Genomic DNA, 17008 nt, shown 5'->3' on the forward strand with positions numbered 1-17008 from the left:
GAAGTAGTGAATTTCTAATGTGGTCTGTAGAGTATGATTCTATGCAAACAAACAGAAATTTAGACCTGAAGAAGTCTGGGAAGGATTTACATAAACATGGTGGCAGGGTCTCTCTGGTGTGGTGGGATTAGTTGTGATCATGCCATGAAGGTGATTTAATGCATACAAGTCCACCTGGGAGTGGCACAGGCAGGACTGGGAAAGCCAGGGTGGTGGTGGGGAGAGGTAAGAGAGTTGGGTCCACTCGGAGCTCTGTGACTCTCAGGAGCCTGGGGCACCATTAGACCTCTCAGAAGCACTGTTAGGAACCACACATCACCTACTGACCAGCCCAAAGGGATTTATTAGACTCCAGTAGCCCTGCTTTGTCCAAATAACTCTTCAGACACAGTAGGTAGCTATTTCAAGATGGCATGACAGATGTTTTTGTTGCATCTTTCAAAAGGTTCTCTTATACTTGTGTTTGGGCATTTAGGGAGTAGGTTGTTCTCATATATTTGCGGGGGGGGAACATATGTGTATGGAGCTCTTGTGTTTTTGAGTGAATTACACTCCAATTTCATATTGTAAGATTTTCAACCATCATGAAATAGTAAACTCATGTTGCTATCTATCATTTGCTTCTAGAAGTATCACAATTTTGGAAAACTCATAATTCTAATGGAAAAAACAGAGCCTAAAAAAGCACAGCTTTGATGCTTTCAAATTATGGTGCTGAAGGAGACTCTTGAGAATCTCATGGACTACAAGGAGAATAAACTAGTCAATCCTAAAGAAAATCAACCCTGAATATTCATTGGAAGGACTGATGCTGAAGCTCCAATACTTTGGCCATCTGATGTGAAGAGCTGATTCAATGGAAAAGAGCCTGATGCTGGGAAAGAGGGAAGGCAAAGGAGATGGCAGAGGATGAGACGGTTAGATAGCATCACCAACTCAATGGACATGAGTTTGAGCAAACTCCAGAAGATAGTGAAGGACAGGTAAGCCTGGCGTGCTGCAGTCCACGGGGTCACAAAGAGTTGGACATGACTTAGTGACTGAACAACAAAAAAACCAGCAGAATCCTTGATGCAGAGAGCCCTTAGAGATCATGACCTTGGCTGAGGAGGCACAGAAAGACATGGATTAGGGTCCTGCCTCTGGATGCCGTTCTGAGCTTCCACCTCTGTGAGACGGCGAGCCCTCTGCCTCGTGGAGGCTCTGAGGTTGAGCAAGGCCAAGGGTATTAAGTACTATGCTCACTGTTAACTCTTCTGTTATCAGCACCCACAATCCCATGATGCTAATGAGACCCCACATGTGACCAGACCACTCTCGTATATAATCTCCTCCTCTCCCCCAAGTTCACTGCAGTGCAACTAAAAGTCCCGGGGTGCCTTTCAGTCACTGAAGATAGTGACTTTCACATGTGAAGACCAGCAGAGCAGCCCAAAGCCAGGTGAAGGTGGCAACCCAGGACAGTTGGCCAGCCGTGCTCTGCCTGCAGCTCGTTCCTGCCCCGCAGTCGCCTCCAGGACACGGGGGCTGCTTACAGTTACCTGCGAGTCCTGGGCCAGGTGGTTCATGAGTGGCTTGGCCACTTGCTGACAGCAGACACTGGGATGATAAGTTGAGGCTGAAAAGGTCTGCTGTAGGTCACATAACCAGCATTTCTGTGCTCACTAAACTCGTCAAGGGGCAAATATGGAGAGACGAAGGGACTGGAGACCAGTGGATCTAATTCGATTAGACGTCGAAAAAGGCTTTTGATAAGCTCTATAAAAGGCCTTTTAGACAACCCCGTCCAAGTGGCTATTGCAAGTCCCTTGTCAGGGCTCACAGCCAGGCTCCTTCACGGTGATCTGTGGGCCGACAGCTTCACATCCCTGCAGCTTGTCAGAAAGCCAAGTTCCTGGACCCCACCCTAGACTACGGGATTAGGATCCTTGGGGTGGGGCCTAGGAATTTGTGTGACAAGCTGCCCAGCCCAGATGAATTTTTTTTAAAGTCAGGTTTATTGAGGCAGAATTGACATACAGGTGATTCTGATGGGCACTCATCACCAGAACCAAGCTAGTATCACAGGAAACAAAGGAGAGAGACGCAAGGCCGCTCAGAAAAGTAAAACAACAGGGTTCCTGAAAGGGACACTTGGAGCCGATCATCTTCCAGCTCTCCAAGCTCCTTTGTGATACTGCTGCTGCTAAGTCACTTCAGTCGTGTCCGACTCTGTGTGACCCCATAGACGGAAGCCCACCAGGCTCCCCCTTCCCTGGGATACTAAAGCATAGAATCAGCTGACGGTCTTGGTGGTGAAGTGTCAGGTCACTAGAAACATATTAAAAGGAAAACTCAGAACCTGTCTGTGGGAACACTGCTCCCCAGAGCTGATGGGGCAGGAGGAGACCCAGTGTCGCGATCTTTTTAACCTGCATTTATGGATATTTCGCCTCATCTCATAAATGACTTGAGGCTTTATAAAAATAGGTACCACAGAAAGGAGATGCAAGTGAGAAAGGCGTGTGTGTGGGGGGGTGGGGAGAGGGAGGGAGGGAGAATGGGTGGGGGGGAGAGATACAGAGCCGACAGAGGGAAGGAGGGAGAGACGGAGAGAGGGCGCAGAGGAGGGAGTGGGGGGGGGGGAAGAGACAGAGAGATGGACAGCAGTGAGAACGGGAAGGGCAGAGCAGACACGGGCTACAAGGGCAGGGGTCTAAAGGAACCAAGACGCCAGGGGTCAGGTTACACATGAAGACACCTCAGAGAGTCCTGAGCGCGCGCTGATGTTCCCCGCCTCCAGGCCATCTAAGCAAGCATGCACACGGTCCATTAGATAGAAGTGCACCCATTTTGCTGGAGAAGGCAATGGCAACCCACTCCAGTACTCTTGCTGGAAAATCCCACAGATGGAGGAGCCTGGTAGGCTACAGTCCATGAGGTCTCGAAGAGTAGGACACGACTGAGCAACTTCACTTTCACGCATTGGAGAAGGAAATGGCAACCCACTCCAGTGTTCTTGCCTGGAGAATCCCAGGGACAGAGGAGCCTGGTGGGCTGCCGTCTATGGGGTTGTACAGAGTCGGGCACGACTGACGCGACTTAGCAGCAGCAGCAGCAGCACCCATTTTGCATATGCAGGACAGGCTCAGCTTTGCCCGAGTCTATGGTCAGAGAGCAACTTCTACAGCCCCTTTCAAAGGGGACTTCAAGTGTTATGGTGGACGACATCTTCCAGGAAGACAGCACAGAGACCCTTGCCAATGTCATTGTCTGCTGTTCAACAGCTAAGAGCCAAGAGCCCAGGCGATAGGGAAACTCCCTGCCCTCGTCACAGTGATGAAGGCGAACACCTGCTGGTTTGCTCCCTGCAGTCAGAGAGCAGGATGAGGTGGGGAGTGTGATGCTTAGAAGGTAGCCTCCTGGTCTTCCACAATCCCACTGTTCTGACTCAACCCCCGGTGCTGAGGGGACCAAGGGATGCTAGATGATGATCATGATCACTAAAATACTGTTTATTTTAAACCCCCTTTTCCTGATTACAAAAGTGATACATCACTGTAGAAACCTTTTGTAAGTGCCAATGTAAAATAAACAACATTTTTGAGAATAAAACTCATCCTTAATCCACCACTTTGGGGGAACTGGGCTTGCCTGGTGGCGTAGTTGTTAAAGAATCTGCCTGCAATGCAGGAGACCCCGGTTTGATCCCTGGGTCAGGAAGATCCCCTGGAGAAGGAAATGACAATCCACTCCAGTATTCTTGCTTGGAGAATTCCATGGACAGCGGAGCCTGGTGGGCTACAGTCCCACATTGCCTGTGTGCCTGCACACACACACACACACACACACACACAGACATACTCATAAAAACTTTTTATTTCTATTCCGTCACATGAGCTTGACCTCATGTGACAACCCAAACATTTTAAGAGTGAGCATTTAGTTCAAGGTCTGCATTGGGTGCCATCCTGGTGCTTAACCCTGAGCAGCCCAATGTGTGCAGTGAGGGTGGTTCCTGTTTCCAGTCCAATGTCTGGGGGTGTGTGACCTGTGCTGGGGAAATGGACAGGGAGGAGGGGACCAGACATGGTCCGAGGTTGGGCCACCTCCTGGCCCTCTGCACTTGCAGCAATCTCAGGGGGAAGCCTGGCTAAGCCTCCTGGGCTGAGAAACCTAAAAGCCCTGCACAGCACGCGAAGTTCCCTACAGGTCAGGGGGAGATTTTATTCTTGTTTGGGGCTTTTATAGGTATTTGCCTCAGGTACCACTAGAATCTGCAGTGAAAACCCCAACACCGCAGCATGGTATGCTCACAGACAAGACCTGTCCTACTGATGCTAACACAAGCTCCAGGGATACTCTGGAGAAAAGGAGCTTGGGGCATGGCTGGGAGGGGAGAAGATGGCTTCGCTTACTGAGTGTGCCTTACATGCTGGTTGCTGGCCTTATAGCCAGGCAGGGCGGGCGGTCACATCAGGTGGAGGATTTGCTGGTAATTTACATAATTATGAGGGGCTTCCCTGATAGCTCAGTTGGTAAAGAATCTGCCTGCAATGCAGGAGACCAGGGTTTGATTCCTGGGTGGGGATAGATCCACTGGAGAAGGAATAGGCTACCCACTCCAGTATTCGTGGGCTTCCCTTGTGGCTCAGCTGGTAAAGAAACCACCTGCAATGCGGGAGACCTGGGTTCGATCCCTGGGTTGGGAAGATCCCCCGGAGAAGGGAACGGCTACCCACTCCAGTATTGTGGCCTGGAGAATTCCATGGCCCATGGGGTCGCAAAGAGTTGGACACGACTGAGCAGCTTTCATTTTCATACATAACTATGAGCCATACAAGAAAACACCCCGACTCCCAGCATCTTCCCAGAGAAGGAGTCTTTCAGCCTGCCTCTGTCCCTCTGTTCCCCTCCCGCTTCTTCTCTCTCCTTATTTTTGCTCTACCCTCCTCTACTGGGCTTCCCTGGTGGCTCAGAGGCTAAAGCGTCTGCCTGCAATGCAGGAGACCTGGGTTCGATCCTTGGGTCAGGAAGATCCCCTGGAGAAGGAAATGGCAACCCACTCCAGTATTCTTGCCTGGAGAATCCCATGGACGGAGGAGCCTGGTGGCCTACAGTCCACGGGGTCGCAAAGAGTCGGACACGACTGAGTGACTTCACTTTCCTCCTCTACTTTCTCCCTCTTAGTGTTTCTTTCTCTTCTTTCTGGAAACTCAAGTAAATATCAAAGTGAAGGAAGGAAAGGTCTGGACACTTAAAACAGAAAAACCCATCTCACTTGGAAAAGAAAGGTGAGGCCAACAGAAACTCCAAGGAGGCCCTGGGGGTCCAGGCAGGGAGGAGTGAGGAGGCTGCCCCTCCCTTGGGCTCCAGACCCTGCCCTCCTCTCCTCCAGGCACTGGGTCTGATGCGCACGTGGGCTGATTGTAAAGTCAAATGCTCTGGTTTGCGGAACAGATCTCATACCAAGCCCATCTGCAGTTGGAGTTTTGAAGCCATTGAGTTCCTGCTGCTCTGAAATTTATGAGAGGCCTCCCCAGCTTGTTAACCAAATGCATATCTCACAGATGCTGCTGTTCTCTTGCGAAGCTATGAAAATTTGCCTGGAGACCACAGACCCACTAATAGGGCCTGGAACCCCTGCCCCACTCACAGGAAGAAGGTCTGGAATAGCAATCTAGAGGGTGTGGAAACCGCGGACTCACCTCAAGCAGGGGTCTCTGCAGTCAGAAGGGTCGGAGGCAGCCGTCTGAACACCGCCTTCTAACAGCCCTGCTCCCCCAGGGGTGGGGGGGAGGGCGTCCACACTGCTGAGGACAATCACCCCCTTGAAAAGCAGCCCTAATTGGACTTTCTGCAGGGCCGGTCCCTCAGAGCCGACTCCTCAACTCTTCTCCACACATCAGCAGCTGTGAACACGTTTGCCCGTTGTGAAGCTTACATCACTTATAGCCATTTCATTACTTCCTCAAATATGGCTAACTTTCTGACAGTTTCAGAATGACACCTGTTTTTTTAGTAGGAACTTTCAGACAGGTTTTTCACCCAGGGCTGAGTATTTTCTCTTCAGACACTAAAGTGTCTAAAGACAACTAATGCTTCTGGAATGTCTAGGAGAAAAGGCAATAGATGGAAGCAGCCCGTGTGAAGTGAGGGGAGCGGATGGAGCTGAGTGCATCTGATATCAGCTCGCTGGTGCTCCCAGGGCCAAGGCCAGAGGCACAAACTCCTCTGGGCTCGGTTCTGGGGTGGAGAAGACTCATTTTAGGCTCCCAGTGAGCCCATTTTACAGGGATGGAACTCCAGGCTTACATGAGCCAACGCATGAACCTGCAGAATTAGTCGGCATGTGAGGGGAAGGCTGGTACAGAGGTTTACACCTGGGCGGCAGAAGTGCTAAGCCAGGGCTTAGAGAAAGGGGTGGTGCAGAGCACAAGCACCTCCCCAGATGGAGACTGGTGAGCAGGGCCCTGGTTCCCCTGGGCATTAGGGGAATGAGAAAAAGAACTATCACAAATTTTAGAAGTGATCCTGACAAGGAAGAGCATTGTCAGCATTGAGTGTGGTAACGCTTTTGACCTTTACCACAGAGAGGAAGGCAATCAATGAGGGCATTTCCTGTGCCAGTGTGAGGGGCAGATGAACAGGGCGTGGTTTCAAGTGGGAGCTTGATTCTGCTGAAATGGGGATGTGTGTGGCAGTGGTGTGATATGATCACTTGACTCATTCACAAACCAAGGACAGCGAACACTTTAAAACGGACAGATATAAGGCAATCTGAACGCAGTTTGGCTTCACAGTACCATCATTTAAGGGGGACGATCATTTGTCTCTATCTCCTTCAACCTCAAACCACCTGTGGGGGAAATGTCACTATTCTCTGTTTTTCAGAGGAGGAAACAGAACTAAAGCTTAGGTAACCTTGCCAATGGAGCTAGAAAGTACTAGAACTAGACTTTTATCTCAGTTCTCTTTGATTTTAAGAGAGTAAAGGGCTACAGAAGATCAGAACACTATTCAGTCCAGGAAGACAGATGCTGGGAAGGCACACAATCAAACTCAATCAGACTCTGCAAGGCACGTGGCTGTGAGGAAGAGGAATACTTAGCTTCTTAGGCAGTTAGGAAACTAGATGACTTTCTAGTAATCAGAAAGGGGCACTTTTACGAGAAGCAAGAGGAAGTATTACTTTATCTGGGGGAGGAGTGGGGGACAGTACATGTGAAACTTATTACTCCCATGAGGGAGCAGTGACTGCAAAATGTAGATGCAAAAGAGATTTCTGTCCACAGATGATGGTTAATTGAGGAGTAGTTGCAAAGAGAGTGGGGGCTGGCCCACAGAATAATACCAAGGGTCTCACAAAGCCCGCCCCCGCCCCTCCCAGAGCCCAACCTCTGGGCTACGTGATGCTTATGTCCAAGAAATTGGGAGCTTCTGGCTCAGAGCAGGGCTAAACTGGACTCTGAATTACTTTTGCAGCTTGAAACAAGATGCTGGGTGGGGGTTGGGGGGGAACCTAAGGGAGCATCTGAGCTAATTTAATCCCCTCTGAGCATTTCTCTCTTTAGGATAAGACTCAAGGGGAATCAGATGTGATTGAACCAAATTCAAAGAAAGGTATCAGTGAAGAAACAGACAACACAGACAACATACTTCCTACAAAGATACTGGCTTTAAATAACACAACACCTGTGTGTATGTGTGGGGGCGGGGAGGAGAGACAGAAAAGAAAACAGATACATATTCAGAGAGAAAAGCACTCACTGGTAGAATCTGACACCAATAGGGTTCTTTCTGCTTCTGGTTATTTCTAAGGCAAAGGCAGAACTTGCATTACTTTTGGTACCTTTTTCTAATTCAACAGAAGAGAATCAGATAACATGAATATAACAACAATACCAGTAATACACTGTCTGCTAAATGCAAGCACGATACCCAGCATTTTATACGGAGAATTCTGTTTAATCCCCACCAAAGTCCTGTGAGGTGCTCATTACTACCCCAGTCTACAGATGAGGAAAGTAAAGCCAAGGGAGGTTAAGGATGTCCGATGTTGCTAAGTTAGCAAACGGTAGAGCTAAAGCCAGAACTCGTGGGTTGGCAGAAGCTAAAGCTCCTGAGGGTGTGTCACTTCAGAGAGGGTGTGTGTGAGAGAGCGCGAGGGAGAAAGGGAGACAAAAGGGAGAGACAGAGAGAAGGGGCTGGGGAGAGGGAGAAAGAGCCGGAGGGGCGGTGAGGGCTAAACCCTCGTGGGCACCTTCTGCACTTACCACAACTCTTTCATTTGAAGAGTAAACTAATCAGGAATTACCATGAAATTCTCAGGACTATTTTAGAATTAAAAGAGCTAAAAGTCCCAAGGCAAAATGGTTTTAATTAGCAAAGAGGCTTTAGGAATCTAAAATGAAATTTCAGTGACATCATGTGAAGGGTGGGCTGCGCATCTAAAGGTGCGCAGCATTATGAATTTCAACCTGGCCTCTTACATGTGTCCAGCTTCCACCAGTAATACCTCCTCCTCCCCTAAAGTGCATGGGGAAGGGAGAGAGAGGCATGCGTGAGGTGCCCCCAAGTAGCCCCCAAACTGCATTTTAAGTCCATGAGTTGGAAAAAGAAGGGAAATACACAGGACATGGAAGATCACCCGTCCCTAATCAGCTCTTCTTTCTCCTCCAGACCCCGTTCTCTAGCCCCCTGATTGCTTCTTCTCTACCTTGGCCTTTGTGATTTAAAGCAAAAAACCAAACTAAGAAAATTGCCAGTCATGACTTTGCTTTGAAGACTGAAAGTCAAACCTCCCATCTCTGTTACAATTTAATAATTTGATTTCAAACAGACAGATCATTTCTTTCTTCTACATCTTCAAACCAGAAAGCCCCTTGTTCTAATTACATCCTCTTGGGTGTCAACCAGCATTTTGAAAAGATTTCATTTCAAACTTCCGTTTCCAAAGTAAACAAGGATATCTACGTTTGGCTCTCATCAGCCAGCTCTGAATCCAGATGTGAACGGCTCTGGGAACCACAGCTGAGCCCTGCTAGACGGGGAATTCTCTTTTGACTTTGTTGAAGGAGCAGCCCCGTTGGAGCCTGGGGCTACCTGGGTTTGCAGTCTCTGTGTGTTTCTGTTCTGCTTTTTATTAGTATCAAAATTGTTAGGTAAAGAGGTTGGCAGGAAACCCTCAATCCCCCCTTAGGAAAAAATGCTTCCTCTTGTTAAGTCTTTGAACCATAATCCCTTCAAACCCTCCACACTGAGTATATGTAAGCACGGTTGGGATGACTGTTTTTCTAGAACATTCTATGCCCTCAGAACTTTTGACAGATGCTTTTTTCTTTTACAGTCTGCAGATGCAGTCTGGGTAGATGAAGGACACTCCTCATTTTAAAGTGAGGAAACAGAGGTATCCAGAGATAAATTTAAGGCAAAGCTCAACAGCTTTAAAAACAGATGTGATTTTGTGGCTGGGACTTTGTCCCATGACAAATATATTACTTGTCCTTTTCAACCTGGGTGTTATATTGATGGTTTTTGGTTGCCCTTAGATAAGAGTCCTTTAATCAAGATTATATTCCGAAAGAAAACCATGAGATGTTGTGAGAGTGGTGGGATTATGGGCAATCATTTCTTAAAAATAATTTTTCAAATTTTATAAAGTGAACATTTAGAGTTTGAAAATAAACATTATGAACTGAACTGAACATTAAAACTGCACAATATTAAAAAGGTAAAGTTTAAACAATTTTTATATAGAAGACCAACCTTTAGAAATATAGATTTGAATCTGCATAGCATAAATCATGTTACTGCCTTGTGTTTTATCATTATAAAGGAAAAGGAGGAGGGAGACACAAAATAAATGTTTAGAGAAGACAGATGATGCTCAGATCAAAGACGTTTAATAAAAGCTGACCTTGGGCTTGGCCTCTTAGCCACGTAAACCTCACATGCTTCCACTATCTACTCCACTTCCAATTCCTACACTCATGTCTTTTTTTTTTTTTTTTTTAATTGAAAGAGGACAGTAAGGAAACCATTCTGTGGAGGAGGCAGGGAACGAGAAGGAAAAAATCTGCAGCAGAAACTCCCATAAGTTCCTCCCAACCTGTGTTACTTTCCTTCCTAGACACACAGACTACACTTCTCAGACTCCCTTGCAGGAAAGTGTGACCATGTTATGGCCAGTGGATGCGAGCAAAAGTTATATGCACCACTTTGGTCCATAGAAGCCTCTGCAGGGGGATCTCCCTTTTTCTTTTTCCAGCTGCTGGCTAGATGTCCTTCCAGGGGCACAGAGCCTGGGTCTTTGAATATCTGCAAGGGAAGAAGTCTGAAGGGCCAGGAATACCTGCACAGACTTTGAAATAAGCAGGAAGTAAACAGCATTCAGGACTTGTCTGTTGCAGCAGGGAGTGTAACTCAAGTGCTAAGCCTGAAGTATGGACAGTGTTTGGGGGTTAGTTAGTGAATTTCTGATGAGGGAAAATCCTCTTAATAAATCACTTCCTTTTCTCCTTTTTTCCCATAGTCCTTTCTGGGAACCTCATCCAAATACCAACATATCTTACACTTAGAATCTCTCCAGTTTGAACCCTTTGCTCCTCACCTTAAGATATGTTCTGTCCCCTCTCCAACCTACAAGGGTCAGATCAATGCTCACACCCCTTTACAGGGTTGGTAACAGTCTTTCAGGGGCCAGAGAGGATCTGTCCTTGCAGAATGTTTATGAGACCAGCATTTGTAACTGAGCAAAGGCTACTTCTTCAAGTGGAAGTCTGAGAACATGACAAAATATAAAGCACTGCTGCCACAATTTTACAGCAGGCAAGGTCCAGCTGTTTCTACTGAAATGACAGAAATGATATGTGTCATTACTAGGTTATCAAATCTCTCTGGACAAAAAATCACCAAGGCAGGATAGCACCGTGTCTACCATATCTTCAGTCCTCCTGATACAGAAGGTGGTGCCCTACAATTTCTCCAAATTGCTACATCTTGTATCTCACCAGTCATAAAATCTTAAATGACCAGAAAAAAATACATGACCATCTACATCAAAGGATCTCGATAATATCTTATCAATATCACTGGGGGCTTTCCACACAGCCTTTAGTTTTACTGGTAGTGTGTTATTATAAAACAACTTTTATAACAGTCCGAGAAAGACCTTCATAATTTGTTATTTAAAAAGTAACACATGTTCATTGTAGAAATTTTAGAAAATCTAAAAATGCTAAGAAAATTAATTGCCATTGCTGAGAAATAACCACTGCTTTCTAAAATATTTTACAAATGCTTATTTTTTCTAGTAGTTTTCTTTTTTCTGTTGTTACTGTCCTTTACAGAGAAGGCAATGGCACCCCACTCCAGTACTCTTGCCTGGAAAATCCCATGGGTGGAGGAGCCTGGTGATCTGCAGTCCATGCGGTTGCTAAAAATTGGACACGACTGAGCAACTTCACTTTCACTTTTCACTTTCATGCATTGGAGAAGGAAATGGCAGCCCACTCCAGTGTTCTTGCCTGGAGAATCCCAGGGACAGGGGAGCCTGGTGGGCTGCCATCTATGGGGTCATACAGAGTCGGACACGACTGAAGTGACTTAGCAACAGCAGCAGCAGCTGTCCTTTTGCATCAAGGACTATGTTTCTTTGACTCTTCTCTTTTAGCAATAGAATATACATATTCTCTTTTAATCTATTGATGATCATCTTTAAATTTAAAATGTTTATTTTCCCTGATTATCAAAGTTAAGAATGAAACTAGACATTCTTTTAGATAAGAAACGTAGTGTACTTTTCCTTCCCCCTTTCTCTTGTCCCCAGTTACCAGCTACTGCAGTCTGATTTCATGTCTCTTTTAATTATTCCCATACGTAACTTTAAGAATTAATTTTGACATCTGTAGGAGGGTAACTAAATCAACAACTGTTACTTGGACACACATCATCACTGCTTTTTCTATACCACATCGTCCCCATTTGGGGGCTTTTAATCCTGATACACATCGCTTCTCGGCCTTTTGGCTAAGATCAAGTGTAATCCTGATACACATGCTATCTAGCCGTAGAGGATATTTGAACATTTTTCAGAAAGAGCCTGTGAGGGTAGGTCTACATCTAATAGTATGTGTCAGAGAACATCTTTCTGTTTACTCACCCATGTTTATGGCTTTGTATGTGAATGACACCTGGGTCACAATCTGTAGACCCTGTAAGGTCACCTACTATTGACTTGTGGTTTGTCGTTGATGAGGGGCCTGGAAGCTGGCTTCATTGTAGTATTCTAAGAAACCTGTTTTTTGTTTTCACCTGGGTGCTTATGACATTTTTTCCTTTGTAATAAAAACTTGTCAAATTACATTGAAAGTTAATGCTTTCATTCTTAAGGACACATCTTTTTCAGCTCGAGTGAGTGAAAGTTGCTCAGTCATGTCCGATTCTTTGCAACCCCATGGACTATACAGTCCATGCAATTCTACAGGCCAGAATACTGGAGTGGGTAGCCTTTCCCTTCTCCAGGGGATCTCCCCAACCCAGGGATCGAACCCAGGTCTCCTGCATTGCAGACGGATTCTTTACCAGCTGAGCCACAAGGGAAGCCCAAGAATACCAGAGTAGGTAGCCTATCCCTTCTCCAGTGGATCTTCCCAACCAGGAATCAAATCGGGGTCTCCTGAATTGCAGGCGGACTCTTTACCAACTGAGCTATCAGGGGAAAAGTTCTCTTTAATTAATTCATCCATGACTGTGTCAACCTTAGTTTGCTCTTTTCTTTCTTCATTTGGAAATATTATTATCTGTATATTGGATCGCTTAGTTCTGTTTTTCACATTTTTCTCCGCAGTAATTTTATCTTTGTGTCCCTGAGCTCCTAGTGCTATTTCTCAGGTCATTAAGAAAAATCCAGTGATCTGATTTACTGTCATATCCAACCTGTTGCTCATTGGCCCATTGTGGATTCAAAATTGGTTGCCATGTTTTTTCATCTCCTTGCAGTTGCTTTTTTTTTTTTTACTAAAAGCTCCTTGCTGTGGTTTCATAGCTGCAATGTCAGCTGCAGTCTCAAAGACACAAATTAGAGGTAATTCAACATCTTCTCCATGATAAAGAATCTCCTGCAGGTTCGATCCCTGGGTCAGGAAGATCCCCTGGAAAAGGGAATGGCAACCCACTCCAGTATTCCTGCCTGGAGAATCCCATGGACAAAGGAGCCTGGCAGGCTACAGTCCACAGGGTTACAGGGAGTCAGACACAACTGAAGTGACTTAGTGCTAGCACAGAGACAGTTACTGAAATTCCTCAAGAATATTCTTCTTATATAATAAATCTTTTCACGTGGCCAGTAAAGTCTTGCATCATCATCTTTACAGACAAAGACATACCCTGTAGAGTATGATGGAGAGCTAAGACAGGTTCCATCAGAGACTGCGTGGCCCTGTTCAACACTTTGGGCCCAGAAAAAGATAGAAAAGGCAAAATTTAAGTACTGGTATTAAATATCTGAGGACTCTGTTCAGTAGGAGGCAGAGCAAGTACAGCAGAGGGTTTTATCTTTGTGCCAGAAGTTTTTTCTTCTCTTGGTTGCTAGGCACTCATGCCATGCCAGGAGTAAGAGCTGACCAAGCTCATCACTCAGAGAGGCCCTGACTAGTGTCCTTTTTGAGGTTTAGAGAGGATCCAGACAGACGGACCTTCCCTCACCCCACTGCCACATGGCCGGCCAGCTCTCACCCACATATCCGGGTCTTCCAAGGTGTTGATTCTGCTCCTGATAATCCCCTCACCTCCTGGAGAGGGGGATGCTGCTCTGGGGCAGGATGGATCCCATCTGTACATTCACTGGCAGAAATTGTTCAGAGCTTCTAGGACTGCTGAAAGTTTAGAAATAGTTTCATGTTCCATTGATCACTCATTTCAGTGAGCGTCCAAGGGCAGATGGGAGGAAGGAGGAATGAAAGTGGTATGCTCAAGTCTCTCTTCCTGTAGGAAATGATATTTCCTACATTATGTGCACACAGGGTGACCAGTGTAACACTATCTCACCACCCCCCATCAACCGCTTAGGTTTTTCCAGGAAGCTATTTTTACCATGAGTGCATTCTCAGTTCTGCCTGTGGAATCCCCAGTGAAGTGTCAGGGAGTACTTTCCGCAGGCTCAGAGTGGATTGGTTTCCCCCTGGTAGATGTCTGAGCCAGCCAATACCCCCAGAACTATATCCTCACCCCTCTCTCCAAGGTCTGCTGGGATTCCCAAAGAAAAACTCAGTCCTTCCCCTTCCAAGATCTAAAGCCTTTGATAAAAAGTTAAGAATTCCTGGTTTAAACCCCACAATTCAGTTCAGTTGCTCAGTCATGTCCGACTCTTTGCAACCCCATGGACTGCAGCATGCCAACCTTCCCTGTCCATCACCAACTCCTGGAGCTTACTCAAACTCATGTCCATCAAGTCGGTGATGCCATCCAACAATCCCGTTCTCTGTCGTCCCCTTCTCCTGCTTTCAATCTTTCCCAGCATCAGGGTCTTTTCCAATGAGTCAGTTCTTCACATCAGGTGGTCAAAGTATTGGAGCTTCAGCTTCACCATCAGTCCTTCCAATGAATATTCAGGACTCATTTCCTTTAGGATTGACTGGCTTGATCTCCTTGCAGTCCAAGGGACTCTCAAGAGTCTTCTCAACACCACAGTTCAAAAGCATTAAACCCCACAGACTAAGTGTAAACCAACCACATCAGAACTCTGCTCTTAAAAGGAGAAATGTTAGGGGATTCTAGAAACACCAAGGTCATTTTATCTGTTAATAGTTTTTCCAAGCCACGTTGGTTCAGAAACAAAAGATCCTATATTTTGATGAAACAGTTCCTTTCCACCAAAAGCAAAATAATAGAAATAAGGCTGTAAAGGGTCCCATCTCCCCAGATTCTTCCCTAACCCAGAAATGAAATATTAAAGAGATGGAGGTGCTCATATCTAAATTTCTGGCTAGCCCAGAGCCCATCCCTTCATATGGTGTCCCTGAGGGGGGCATCCAGCTGTGCTTGACTCTTTTTATACACAGGGGCTCACTACCCTGTAAGGCAACTCCTATTTGGGTCAGTTTATTGCAGTGAGGTTCTGCCTCAAACCAAGCTAACTGATGTCGCCCTGAAAACTCTCTGATTATCAGTTAGACTCCATCCTTGGAAGCCACACAAAATGCCTCCCTCTTCCAGAAAACAGCACTTTTAAGTGTTTGCAGTCAGCTTCCAAATCTCTGAGACTCTGTGGTGATAACTCCCAGCAAAGCTGGCCTTCAAGATGGGTCTCAGTGATCCCCAGTTCCTGGTATCCATGGCCTTGTGAATTTGCCTCCCATACTATGTCAGGGGTGACCAATAGAATATGGATAGTATGTGACTTCAGAAGTTAGGTCACAAAAGGCACCATAACTTCTGCCTTGCTTTCTCTCTGATCATTTACCCTGGGGGAAGCTAGTTGCCAGGTCATCAGGACACTCAATGGAGAGGTCCACGTGGCAAGAAACTGAAGTCTTCACCCGAGAGTTACGTGAAGGAGCCATTATTCAGCCCCCAGTGAAGCTGTCAGATGACAGTTCAGCCCCAGTTGACATCTTGAAAACAACCTCTATAAGAGACCCTGAACCAAAACCTCTTAGCTAAGCTGCTTCATAATTCCCGAGTCTCAGAATCTGTGTGGGATAAATGTTTACTGATTAAGCTACTAAACTTTGGGGTAATTTGTTACACAGCAATACATAACTAATCACTCCAATTTCTATAAATGCTCTTTAAGTGGCAAAGTCTGTAAACTTTTTACCTCAGGACAGATCCTGACTTTTTTTAGTGCCCTTCTTAAAATAGTCCTGCATGAGAACAACAAAAACAACTATTACAAAAACCACTTTACCAAATGCTTTAGGTTTCCATGCATCATCAAAGTTAATTCTTACAAAAGCCCTGGGACATAGTTCTATGACTCTAACCATTTAAACTCAGCAGAGGCCACAGACCTGGAAAAGGTCAGTTTTCATTCCAATTCCAAAGAAAGGCAATGCCAAAGAATGTTCAAACTACTGTACTATTGCACTCATTTCACATGCTAGCAAGGGAATGCTCAAAATCCTTCAAGTTAGGCTTCAACAGTACGTGAAATGAGAACTTCCAGAAGTACAAACTGGATTTAGAAAAGGTAGAGGAACCAGAGATCAAATTTCCAACAGCCGTTGGATCATAGAGAAACCAAGGGAATTCCAGAAAAACTTCCTTATTGACTACAAAAAGCCTTTGATGGTGTGAATTACAACAAGCTGCAAAATTCCTCAAGAGATGAGAATACCCAGAGCACCTCACCCTGCCTCCTGTGAAACCTGTATGCAGGTCAAGAAGCAACAGTCAGAACCGGACATGGAACAATGGACTAGTTTAAAATTGGCAAAGGAGTACGTCAAGGCTGTATATTGTCACCTGCTTATTTAACTTATATGCAGAGTATATCGTGAATTGCTGGACTGGATGAATTATAAGCTGGAATGAAGATTTCTAGAAAAAATATCAATAACCTCAGATATGCAGATGATACCACCCTAAAGGCAGAAAGCAAAGAGGAACTAAAGAGCCTTTTGATGAAAGTGAAAGAGAAAAGTGAAGAAGCTGGCTTAAAACATTCTAAAAACTAAGATCATGGCATCCAGTCCTACCACTTTATGACAAACAGATGGGGAAAAAATGGCAGTGGCAGATTTTCTTGGGCTCCAAAATCATTGTGAATGGTAACTGCAGCCATGAAATGAAAAGATGCTTGCTCCTTGGAAGAAAAGATATGACAAACCTAGACAGCATATTAAAAATCAGATATATCACTTTGCCAACAAATGTCCGTACAGTCAAAGCTATGGTTTGACTATAGCCATGTATGGATGTGAGAGCTGGACCATAAAGAAGGCTGAGCACCAAAATTTGATGCTTTTGAACTGTGGTGCTGAAGAAGACTCTTGAGAATCCCTTGGACAGAGAGCAGATCAAACCA

General features: G+C 45.7%; 1 protein-coding gene across 4 annotated transcripts in view; it reads right to left on the bottom strand.

Annotated features, from left to right (window-relative positions):
* Window positions 1-17008, bottom strand: part of TGFA (transforming growth factor alpha) — a 109164-nt gene that overhangs the window by 20417 nt on the left and 71739 nt on the right. The gene's annotated exons all lie outside the window — the stretch shown is intronic.

The sequence above is a fragment of the Moschus berezovskii genome, chromosome 11 (assembly GCF_049115385.1).
Source record: "Moschus berezovskii isolate FMDL1 chromosome 11, NW_MosBer_1.0, whole genome shotgun sequence".
In the NCBI taxonomy this organism is placed as follows: domain Eukaryota; kingdom Metazoa; phylum Chordata; class Mammalia; order Artiodactyla; family Moschidae; genus Moschus; species Moschus berezovskii.